The following is an 11,595-nucleotide window of genomic DNA, read 5'->3' on the forward strand; positions in this document are numbered from 1 at the left end:
TACACATCTGAATTAGAAAAAGAACTTAGAACATCTTATAATTGTGCACGGAGGGAGTATTTATTACTACCTTCATCCGGGTTTAGAAGTTCTCTCAGCCAAAACATAGAGACCAACGCGAGATTAATTCCATGTACTCGAGATTCCTACTACGTCCTTTCAGAAACATGCGATTTTAAAAACTGGCATGAGCTCTTAGTATACACCAGATGAAACCAAATGTTAGATGAGCATACCAAATAATTAAATTTTATGTAAGCATAGTTGAATCGGTAATATGTTACGTTCGTTAGTGACTATTTTCATACCATGCATATGTTGAATTTTATTATAATATCTAACTTGGAGCACATTTGCAAATGGTACAATTTATAGATTCTAGAATATGCACACCTAATAATACACTAGAAATCAATATTAAAATATTAGTTGGACATTGTTCTTGAGAAACCTCTTACATGATATTTAATGAAAATAAACTATATATAGTTTAACATATGCACCTATGTACAACTATGTAGGTGTTGCACTATGCAATTTTTCAATTGTCACAAGTATAATTCAAAGATAACTTATGTCACATATCATTTAATTCAAATTTAGCATAAACAAAGTGAGCGGTCATATACATTACAACTCACAACAAAAAAACACTGGTTAAATATATAACCTGCATTATATAATTAATTATACCAACTAGCATTTAAATTATACTCAATATTTTAGAAAGATAAAAATAAATACATAAATAAGTATAGAAGTTTGGTATAAAAGTGTTGACCTTCTGGTCCCTGGTGGGCCTCCCTGGTGTAGGCGTGCTTGGCGAGTGGCTGAGCAGAGTGGGATTGTGCATTATTTCCCACAATTCGCCGAGATATTCCAAGCGCTTCTAGATAGCCGTCCCTTGCCATACGCCGAGAAATACTCGAGTCTCACATGAATAAAATATGGGGATTCCAAAAGTCACTGTGGGTTGGGCATCACTGCAAATTGCATTGGAATTCATCTGTAGACCTCCTGATTTTTGTGTGAAAGCTACTAGGAAAGGTATCCTCACTATAGTGTTGATGATACATGAGTCATTCAGAATACGTAGTGTGGCAGTGGCATTGGATGGTTTTGGGATATTGTGGGGTTCCTCACTGAAGATAGCGCTTTGGAGATTATGGCACGGCTCAAGTCGCGGTGCGATCGTTGGTCTTTTTTCCCGTAGACAAATGAATTGGTAGCAAAGATTGAATTGCTTGCAAAAGAAATCATTAACAACAAGCAGACTATTCTCTCACTAAAATATATTTTATTAGCGTGTGTATCCGGGGCATCATCGGGACATAATTCCGGTATTTCACTATGGCTCATGACAAGAGCATAAGTTCAAGCACGAGATGGCGGCATGGAAGCATAATATGAAGTTGGAACATGTCGGAGTTGGGAAGAAATGAACGTGTTCAAGATGAAGATCAAGCATTGATCATTCTGGAGTGAACTTTGGGTATCCATCTTGCCTCTTGCATTGGATCAAAGGAAGGTAAAGTATACTCCTTACTAACATTTAATCACCACAAAAGAATACATAATTTCACTAAATCCTTACAAGCAATTGGTGCTATTTTCCAGAATTTTTATTGGCATATGTCATTCAGTCTACTGAATGATATTTACAAACAGCCATGTGTGTGTCCTCTTGTGTTAGGATGCAAATTCTCTACATTTTGGCAATTTCAGGAGCATGCATTTGTCCCAATTTTTTATTTTTGAACATACTGAGTTCAAATCAAGACGCGTTGGTACCAATATAGAACTCTCAAGAAGAAGATCCACATATGGAGCTTACTTTTACTGTTGTTTCTTCCTTACTTTTCTCTTTTTCCCCTTTATGAATAGCTTCCGTATTGGGGGAGTGGTTCTTTGTGCATGGTATTCTCTGCGTTTCTGCTTTTCTTATGACAATCATACTGCATGCTTACTTAGTAAGATACGTTGGTTCTACTCTTGCAGTTAGATGAAAGTTGGAACTGACAAATAAATGATTTCAGATTCTGATTACAGAGATGTTCTTTTTTATTAGACTTCCCTACATCCAAACAAAAGCGACATTTATGGTAATTGGAAATCTTGAAAGACAGAATTCATTATGCTATATGCACATAACTTAATTTGTTTGTACAAACGTTTTATACATGATGTCGGTGAATTTATCTCCAACACCCATGAGTTTATCAAGGTGCTAATATTCCGTGATCTGTATTGTAGGATAATGTTAATAGCACATAATATCTCTAGTTATATATAAACAAATAGCTCAGAAAACAGAAAGTTATATCTATGACGCAGGCTGACTCGAACCCCGTGGGCCACAAAGCCTCACCATGGCCCAACACTTGGCCTGCCCTGCCATTGCCCAGCCTACCAACCAACCTGGGCCACAACCTACAATGTGAGCACTAGCCCACGTCTATGTTTCGCCCGTAAGCACAGTATTATATATTGCGTTGAATCCCATTTTACGGGATCCAATAGTTTCGCCCCTATACACATTTGTTTTTATCTGGATGAATTTTCAAAATCATTAATTAAGGAGCACTCTTTGCAAAGGTCACATATTTAGATGTGACATGTTGTGAGATATACACACAAGTTTAGTTAACAATATTTGTTTTTAATCTAGACATTTTTTCGAAATCAATAATTAAGGAGCACTCTTTGCAAATGTCAGCATTACTGGTGCCAGAGAGGCAAAAAATTGAGGTTAATTACACAAATGTTTAGTATCCGATGGAGACATGTTGCAAGATATACACACAAGTTTAGTTAACAATATTCGCCCTGACATGCATCCTATGATCCACTACCTCCCTCTCCACCTCTTCCTTCAAACTTGTTTTGAGGATTCAAGTACTCGGCTGAATTTCATTGAGGCATCTAACTGCTGGCAGACCTGAGAAACCATTCAACCCCTCGCACCAATAAACTTCTAGCAGCTTGAGCTTAGGAATTGGACCTTCTTCAAACAACGCTGATCGGAGGCCGTATACTCCACGGAGCTCCAATACCATGAGACTTGGGAAAGATGAGATATGGAAATGGAACCGTGCCCCATCGAACGAATAAATACTCACGCCTAGAACTGCAAGATTTGGGAGCGCCCCAAGGGCTTATATTATATGGCATCATCATCTTGCTCAAGTGCGCTTCTCATCAACACCAACTTGGAGAGATCCTAAAGATTATGAATCCATTCTTTTTCCCTGATTAGTTTACCTTCCAGAATGAGGCTCTTAAGGCTTCTTGGTAGCAACAAACCCTTCTTACACTAGGGCCTTCAATATTTCTCCTAGAAATATTGACAAAATCATTGTGTAAGAAGGGACTTCAATTTACCCAAACAACCATCTAACTCATGAACCTCTTGCCGCGGATGATTCTCTTAAACATGCAAAGATTGAAGTTGATTGTGGCCAGCAATGGCAGACCATAACTACTTGATGTTTCTGCCGCTGATACCAGCCACTTCCAGCTTATGCAGCTGGGTAAGCTCTCCGAGCTCTTTCAGAGTGGCATTTCCATTTCTCCCAGAAATCTTGACAAAGCCTAGTGTAAGAACGACCTTCGATTTACCAATCCCTCTGCGAAGGAAAACCTTTTCTAGACGCCCCTTACAGAAGCGGTATAGATTGAATAAATCATGCCTATTCAAACAAGCATCTAAAACTTGTGGGCCTCAAGAAAAGATCACTTCCACGAAGGTGCTACAACTTTGGTAGATTGGTGATTGTTGTAGGAAACTCACAACATTTTTACCTCTAACATCCAGTCTTCCAAGATGGCTTGAATTCCGCAAAGAATTAGGCATGCATGAAATGTTCTCACATCCTCGAACAAAAAGGTACTTGAGGTGATGTTGCTGCACGATTATATCAAGATGATGATTTCTTAACCCTGATGTGTCTTCTAATTCATGTACTCAGAGGAACCTCATATTGTCAGAGATGAAAAAGGATCTCCACTCTCCAAACACTATCAATGAACATACGTGTGACAAGTATGGCATGCTCTCTAGCACATCTTTATCCCTTTTCCAGTTGCTGCCTATCACAAGATGGCATATTACACCTTGTGTCTCGCTTAAACAAAAACCTTCCTCCAGCACTAAAACAAGGTTTTCCTCCTAGCCTTTGAGATCGCATATTTCACAGATCATATCACGAAGTTGGCAAGAAATAATTTTCTGACTGCAATGGTCTATCCCTTCCCCTGGCAATATCATACTCCTAACTAGGAGGTCATCAAAGTACTCCTGAAAAAGTCTGGGTGCAGTCATGCCATGCATATATCCCTTGAGTAACCCTCCGCAATCCACCGCCTAACCAAGCGACCCCACCTAATTCTGTGGTCTTCTGGAAATATGGACAAGTATAGGAAAGCATAGTTGAGATGGTATGGCAAACCATCATAGCTCCTCATAAGAACTGTCTTTATTGTCCTAAGTTCATGATTTATGTCCAATTCAGTGCTAATACAGTCGCATTCATCTTTCTCAATTCAATAACAGTTTTTGGCTTAGTAGCTAGCAATCCACTAATAGTCAATATTGCAAGCAGAAGGCCATCACATTTTTGCATGGTAACTCTTGCTTGCTCCATCATAGCTACGGCTAAATCATTTTTCCCAATATTGTCCCTGAAAACCTGCAACCAACATAATTTGACAAAGTTAACTATTTGTATAAAAAATCATTGTTGTTAAATTAAGAATATGAACTTGTTTGTCTTAGCTTCAACTTGTGGCTTCTGGAAGCCAGAGCCTTGACCCTCAGGGTAAGTTTGCTATGATAATTTTCTCACCCATTTCGATTTAACTCTTTTGTTCGAATTTCTATTTTGTTACTATTACATAGAAAGGCCTAAGGGTAAGTTCATTCATGTGCAGTGAACTTTGTGATCCTAGCACTGCTACTATTCGAATGTGCACCTGGAAGCATGACTATGACAATTCAAATATGCACCAGCATCTATTGATAACAAGAATTGGTCCTTGGTACTACCACTAACTCGAGGATGCAAAACATTTACAACAATGCTCCCAGGGCAAAAAAGAATGTGAACGGTTTCCTCCAATGACCTACCTGATTACAATCTCAATAACAAAAATTGGCATGTTGAAAAAAATTGAGGGCACAAAATTGCTACTTTAACTATTCAAATGTTTTTGCACAAGAGACAAACTGTAATTTTTTTACAGAAACTATTTTTCCCAATAAAGCTCAAAAGATTTGCGTCTTGTTGCATTGATATAAAAGAATAAATTACAGGCCTAAAACTATGCCATTACAACCAAACACCAGCACGAAGGACAACAGCTAACAAATCACTGGGCTCTCGTCACAACACACTCCACAAACAATATGGCATAGACCAGCCAAACTGTCTGTTGAGTGCATAGATGCTGGTCTATGCCATATTAGAAAGGCAGAGATGTGGCGCCCCAACTTGAGAGAAGAGGTGTGGCCTATCAATGGCAGTGAATCATCACACACTATTGACAGAGGCGTCTTCGCCAGACTGAGCTAGTTGTATCCTCCTTCCACCAAGTAGGACAAATACAGCGTGACCCACACAATGACGGGGAAGAACCGGTAGGCCCAAGATGACCACACAAGACATGCCCAAAGCATAAATATGATGAACCACCAATCACGGACGACAACCTGGATGTCACACCACCGCACGAGGCCACACCCTACATCTATCATAATAGCTCCTGACTCACCATATGCTGTCCACCCACCACCTCATGATGCAGATAACCCATGCTAACCGAAGCATGGTCCTCGTCCATGCACCGCCGACACACTCACACATCAACAATAAACAGATATTCGAGACACGTCGCCAGGACGACATAATGTAAGTTCCTTCTTGATCCGGATCGGAAATCATATCCGGATGAGAAATCATATATTTTCCATATCCATTATTGTCATGCAAAGCAACAACACCTACTGTGGACACCACCGCGCACCTGCGATCTAAACGATGGCCCACAGATCCAGAGTGTCGCAAGTTGTGTCTCACATGGGTGCAACAACATCCTTGTTGTTGCCTTGACCTCTGCCCAAATCTACATCAACATCACCAGCATACTCCCTACAGCATTCAAAGGCACATGGCAATTGCCAGCCTACCACCCCACGGAGGCCCCAACACGTCGCACGTCAAGAGGCACCGTACCACCCACAGTGCCCAAGACTGGATCCTAGTCACACATACACTCCATGAAACTTTCTGGAATTCAGCAAGCTGGTCCAGATCTAATGGTAGGCCTTCACTGTTAAGTTCTTTATATTCCTCATATATTTCATTGATGAGCATTGTTGTCTTTTTCTCAGTACTAGTAACATTGTTTGAATCGGGAATGGGTGCAGCAGAACATGATGCATGTACAGCCTAAACAAAAAACAGATGTATGAGAATTTATGCACTTTTGCTCCACGCGTTTTCATATCTAGACTATGTGCACGTTTTTTTAATACTGAGGGTTTGTTCAAGTGCACGCTTCCAGTTCACATAGATTCATCTGAGATGTTTTGACATGTCTCAGTTTACTTCCCTCAAATTTTGAAGTTTGATATATATATCTTTGAGCATCAGGATTAGCAGGTAGCTAATTCATACACAGATGTTTAGGGTATCAAAATTTACTAGGTAAAATTTTAGTGTGTGCGTGTGTGTGTGCGTGCGTGTGTGTGCGTGTGCGTGTGTGAGGATAAAAGAGACAAACTACCGAACAAACAATGCAAATATAGCCCATAAGCTTTTATTCAAGATTGAATATAGATCAGCCAGGCGAGTCCCACCTTTAATTTCTCATTCTCCACGCCAGCAAGTCTTGATTTGTCGGTGTCAAACGTTGCCACACTACCACTGCCCAGGTTGACCCGCTCCTTCTGCAATTAAACACGAAATGGAAACATATGTATAACAGAAACAAAGAGAGGGAAACATATTCACCTTCTTGTGGAACAAATAAATAGTCTGATCACATGACAATGCTTGAACTCAGAAACTTGGTACGGCTTCTCTGTGCACAAGCTTGCAATTTCATCTTGCTGTGTGGAAACGACATTTCTACTTTGTTTCTTGTTGTCAGGAAGGTACTTCTTAATGCAATGCCACTCTTCTGTTGTGGACAGGTCATTTATGATAATAAGGTAGCTATTCTTACACAACCGCGCATTAAACACACGGACTAAATCACTTTGATCCATCTTCTCCATCTTGGCCAGAACAGCCCCAACACTTGTTTCTTGCTCCGGCTTTTCAACCTCACGGTGGGAATTTTCATAACATAGCCTTACCAAGTTCTGGAGGAACTCTTGTGAATTGAAGGATGGCTTTCCAGCCTCATGGTGGGAGTTTTCATAAAATTGCCTTACCAAGATCCCGAGGAACTCTTGTGGATTTAATGGATGCAACAACCTGATCCAAGCACGGAATCCAAACATTTTTAGTACCATTGGGTCATCATAAACTTCTAGATGGCGGACGTCTTCCCGAGATCACCGCTAGTGCCCCCACACAGCGATCACCCTAAGGTCCTCATCGTAGCCAGTAATCAACTGGTGGAGGTCCACCTTTGATGATGAATCGTGTTCCACAACTGCAAACATTGCCGCATGCTACCTCTTGAGCACTACGTTGGTTTTCCCCGAAGAGGAAGGGATGATGCAGCAAAGTAGCGTAAGTATTTCCCTCAGTTTTTGAGAACCAAGGTATCAATCCAGTAGGAGGCTACGCGCGAGTCCCTCATACCTGCACAAAACAAATAAATCCTCGCAACCAACGCAAATAGGGGTTGTCAATCCCTATAAGGCCACTTACGAGAGTGAGATCTGATAGATATGATAAAATAATATTTTTGGTATTTTTATGATAAATATGCAAAGTAAAATAAAGGCAAAGTAAAAGCAAAATGAAATAACTAAGTAGTAGGAGATTAATATGATAAAGATAGACCCGGGGGCCATAGGTTTCACTAGTGGCTTCTCTCGAGAGCATAAGTATTCTACGGTGGGTGAACAAATTACTGTTGAGCAATTGACAGAATTGAGCATAGTTATGAGAATATCTAGGTATGATCATGTATATAGGCATCACGTCTGAGACAAGTAGACCGACTCCTGTCTGCATCTACTACTATTACTCCACTCATCGACCGCTATCCAGCATGCATCTAGAGTATTAAGTTAATGAAAACAGAATAACGCCTTAAGCAAGATGACATGATGTAGAGGGATAGACTCATGCACTATGAAGAAAACCCCATCTTGTTATCCTCAATGGCAACAATACAATACGTGCCTTGCTGCCCATACTGTCACTGGGAAAGGACACCGCAAGATTAAACCCAAAGCTAAGCACTTCTCCCATTGCAAGAAAGATCAATCTAGTAGGCCAAACCAAACTGATAATTCGAAGAGACTTGCAAAGATAACCAATCATACATAAAAGAATTCAGAGAAGATTCAAATATTATTCATAGATAGACTTGATCATAAACCCACAATTCATCGGTCTCAACAAACACACCGCAAAAAGAAGATTACATCGAATAGATCTCCACAAGAGAGGGGGAGAACATTGTATTGAGATCGAAAAAGAGAGAAGAAGTCATCTAGCTACTAACTATGGACCCGTAGGTCTGAGGTAAACTACTCACACTTCATCGGAGGGCCTATGGTGTTGATGTAGAAGCCCTCCATGATCGATGCCCCCTCCGGCGGAGCTCCGGAACAGGGCCCAAGATGGGATCTCATGGATACAGAAAGTTGCGGCGGTGGAATTAGGGTTTTGGCTCCGTATCTGATCGTTTGGGGGTATGTAGGTATATATAGGAGGAAGAAGTATGTCGGTGGAGCAACAGGGGGCCCACGAGGGTGGAGGGCGCGCTTGTGGGGGGGGGGGGGGGGTAAGCGCGCCCCCTACCTCGTGGCCTCCTCTTTTCTTTCTTGACGTAGGGTCCAAGTCTCCCGGGTCTTGTTCATTGAGAAAATCACGTTCCCGAAGGTTTCATTCCGTTTGGACTTCGTTTGATATTCTTTTTCTTCGAAACCCTAAAACAGGCAAAAACAGCAATTCTGGGCTGGGCCTCCGGTTAATAGGTTAGTCCCAAAAATAATATAAAAGTGGATAATAAAGCCCAATAATGTCCAAAATAGTAGATAATATAGCATCAAGCAATCAAAAATTATAGATACGTTGGAGACATATCACCGCAGTAGCAGTGCTGGCCTGCTCCTTTGTCGCGGTCGACTTGGAGCCTGAGCTCTCGCAGATGAAGCGGCAGCAAAGGTTCCTGTTGCTCACGTCCTCCACCTTGGCCCTGAGCTTCTTCATTTCCCATATCTTGGTGTATGACCGAACGCTTCATTCGATTCATCCTACCCCGAAATCAGTAATTCGGTCCTCGATTGGCTCTATCCACGTGGGAGAGTAGCAACCCTTCCATCTTTGAGTTATAGCGATGCACTACGAGATGTACAACTATGCCTACATGGTTCAGTTTGAGTCAGTGCAATTCAATCCGCGATGTGTTGTGAACTTATAAAAATTTGTTTTGAAGTTTAATTGTGTATATTATGTATTAGTTAACTAATTTTAGAATTTCACAAAAAAATATTTTTAGAGCATCTTCAACGTCGATCCTCAAACCACCCGCAACCGTCCGGACCGCACGGTTCGGACGTGTTTTGCCATCCAACGCGGTCTTGTATTGGTCCGCTCGGTTGTCCGGGTGCACTTTCCCGCAAAGCTGAGACAAACTAGGGGGGCTTGGCGGGCGTCCGGACCCCTATAGTGTCTGCTTCTGACTGTACTGACCCACCATTATCCCCCTTCCCTGCTAACGCGCGTTTCTTGCTCGAAACGGCCAGTGTCGCTCTAGAGCGTCAATGCATTCATGCCCGAACAGAGCGTATGAGACCTCTCGCTGCTTTCGGCATTGAAGCGACGCACCGGTCAAGAGAGCGTCGCCCGCGCCGCTTCCCGGTGCACTCGACTGCTCCACGTTCAAAAGACATCATGGTGGTCCGTCACGCTACATTAATGATATGAGGTTTCCGAGGTACCTACTATGGCGCCACCCATCCGTCTGTATATCACCCACCATTAACCACACCATGGTGGCCCATTGCCATTCGCCCGCTATATAAACTCCATTCCCGGCCATAGCCGCAGTCATCCTCCCCCGGTCCCTTTCTCATCTCCAGACCACGCCCGCCATGGCCTCTCGCACTCCAAAGCCCTCTGTGACAGCCTCTTGTCCGAGTAGAAGAAGAGAGATGGTTGCCATTCCTGTCGGCTGGCAGGCCGACATGCAGATGGTGACCGACGACGTCCCAATGGAGGACGTGGCCGAGGATGAGCTAGCACCACCCTCCTCGTCGGTGCATGCCGGCTTCACCATCAGCGAGGCTCGTGCCCACTACACAGACATGGTGTGGGAGGAGCGAGAGGCCAAGTTCCAGCAGGCGCAGACCGACCAGGCCCACAACCTCCGTGTCCATGATGAGCATAGGCGCGCGGAGGAGCAACTTGCCGCAGGCACGGTAGTCACACCGGACGTGGACATGGTGGAACAAAAGGCGCGGCTCGACTCCTACCGCTCCGCTCGCGACATCTGTCGCGACCGCTGGCGGTACTGCCTCTATCAGGCGGCGGACGAAGTGTTCGGCAAAGGCGACAACGAGGAGGACATTGCCAGCTGTGCCAAGGCCGCAACCTGCAGCCACGACCATGAAGTCGTCACGTCCACGGGCACCGTCGGCGGTGAGGAAGAGTAGTGCATGGTAGGTTGCCGCCGCTTGGGTCCCAAGAGGTCCACCGCTCCTTCCCTCACGGTGAAGCTAAGCTTGACAGATGGAACATCGTCGGCCGATTAGCCACGCTTAGGTTGCGGAGGCGCAAGCTGGGCTTGATGGGCGGCTCCCGCATCCGTATCTGTAGACTGGTCCCCTCCCCCACGCTCTGGTCCACGGACGAATGCAGGAGAGAGTTTGTGGGTCAGCAATGGAGATGCCCGTAGGACTAATCTACTATAACTACGAGAAGATAGGAGGTTGGGCTTGATGGCCGGCTCCCGCATCTGTATCTGTGAATGAATGGGGGAGAGAGTTTGCGGGTCAGCAATGGAGATGCCCGTAGAACTAATCTACTATAACTGCGATAAGATATTGTTTCTATATAAAGTGTCTGTTTTACAAAATTTTCTCGAGAAATGTCAAAAATCGAGAAAAAAACATACGAAGATGATTAAAACGATTGAGAAGGCACATGAGAGGGCGGATAGGGGAGCTCCACAAGGATTCAACCCGAGACCGGGTGCTTCACACAAAGTGCTGCTAGCTAGTCAAACTAGGGATCTATCTTGTCTTCAACGGAGCACAAAAACTTAAGAACCAAACAGAGCGTATATCTGAATGTTTTTTTAATTCTGAACTCAAAGCATTATTCTGGAAAAAAATGTGAATGTTTTATGAAACCACAAATAATTTAAAAAATCATGAATCAAATTTTTTAAAAACTCAAACTTTTCAAA

At 43.0% G+C, this 11,595-nt stretch overlaps 1 pseudogene; it reads right to left on the reverse strand.

Moving 5' to 3' along the window:
• Positions 1 to 2,807: 2,807 nt before the first annotated feature.
• LOC123130779 (inactive disease susceptibility protein LOV1-like) lies at positions 2,808 to 9,395 on the reverse strand (annotated as a pseudogene).
• Positions 9,396 to 11,595: the final 2,200 nt, after the last annotated feature.

Source organism: Triticum aestivum, chromosome 6A (genome assembly GCF_018294505.1).
Source record: "Triticum aestivum cultivar Chinese Spring chromosome 6A, IWGSC CS RefSeq v2.1, whole genome shotgun sequence".
Classification (NCBI taxonomy): Eukaryota; Viridiplantae; Streptophyta; class Magnoliopsida; order Poales; family Poaceae; genus Triticum; species Triticum aestivum.